Consider the following 1,444-nt stretch of genomic DNA (forward strand, 5'->3'; position numbering starts at 1 on the left):
GTGAGTGTTGGAATAAATGGTATGTGATTCTTTTATGAATTGCATCCTTCCATATCTATGATTTGTGACTCTTTTGTTGAGTTGCATAGTTGTATTGGCTCTTCTATGAGATGTATTCTTTTGCACATCCTTGATCGAGTTATTTTATTCCTTCATTACAATAGTCTAGTCTTTTCACATTTTTCAATTTGAAAAAAAAATATATATATATATATATTAAAGAGCTATATAAAGCACTGAAATCAACTTTTTTTCTCTGTAAATTTCAGTTACAACTACCATGTAAATATCCTATATGTATATGAAGGATCAAAACTGAGAGTGAACATATAGATGAAGTAGGGGTTGAGTGCTTATCTGCGGTTGCATTGTAAATTCTCCAAGAATCTGTAATTTTAGCTTCTCTCGTGGATGTAGGCACATTTGTTGAACCACATTAAAAACCTTGTGTCTTTTTCTTCTCCTCCTTTATAATCTTGCATGCTTGATAATCTTCTTCATCTTCTTAAAATTTACTCGCATCTATGCTTTCTCTCTTCTTCTTCTGCAAACAAAGGGTAAAACGAAGGGAAGCAAATCTGACCAAAACGAATTTCCTTCTGTAAATGAGATCAGAGTGATATGAGGGAAAAAAATTCACCATCAACGTGTTGTAAATCTTGCCTACTACGTGGCCTTGTTTAGTCCACTTGCTACAACACATATTTTTCCCTTTTGGGTCATTATCCTAAAACTTGGGCCTCGATGAAGATATCCTCAACTCAACAAAGTGGTATCAAAGAGCCTGCAAGAATAAATCAACATCTTTAAGAATATTAAAGAAAGTAAATCTTAGAGCTTAGCAGTAAAGAAAGAAGCAAGATATGTGATGGGAAAGGAAATTTCAGCCTTTGGAAGGCCAAAATCAAAGTTGGTTTGGGGCAACAAAATGTTTATAAGGCCTTAGAAGGCCCTTCAAAGTTGTCTACTATAGTGACAGCAGATGATAGAGAGAATATGGAGCTAATTGTCCATATAACTCTCGTTTTGAACCTCTCGGAAAGTGTGCTTCGACAGGTAATTGATCAAGACATAACCATTAAAATATGGACAAAGTTGAATGAATTGTATGAGTCAAAAGATCTTTCTAATAAAATATTCTTAGGGAGAGATTTTTTTACATTTAAGATAAATCCATCTAAAATCTTGATGGGAAACTTTGATAAATTTTAAAAAATTACAGAAAATTTTAAAACATAAGGTGACACAATAGAGGCAGATAATGAAGCATTTGTACTTCTTAATTTCCTTCCTGAAGTGTATAAGGATGTGAAAACTGAAGGAACTTTTTGGACAAGAGAGACCTTGAGCGGAAGCTGATCGACCAAATTTAATTTTTCATTAAATATAAATCTTTTACAGTAAACAAGAAATAAGATATGCATCTAATTATAAATTACAGCAT

General features: G+C 32.7%; 1 long non-coding RNA gene across 1 annotated transcript; it reads right to left on the minus strand.

The window, feature by feature from the left end:
- Positions 1-229: 229 nt before the first annotated feature.
- Positions 230-1,219, minus strand: LOC150036392 (uncharacterized). The gene is made up of 2 exons (XR_016529270.1): positions 641-1,219; positions 230-544 (listed from the first exon to the last, which is right to left on the minus strand). It is a non-coding gene; the product is annotated as an uncharacterized LOC150036392 (long non-coding RNA).
- Positions 1,220-1,444: the final 225 nt, after the last annotated feature.

This window comes from Benincasa hispida, chromosome 4 (assembly GCF_027475165.1).
Source record: "Benincasa hispida cultivar pf3 chromosome 4, pf3_genome.v1.1, whole genome shotgun sequence".
NCBI classification, from domain to species: Eukaryota; Viridiplantae; Streptophyta; class Magnoliopsida; order Cucurbitales; family Cucurbitaceae; genus Benincasa; species Benincasa hispida.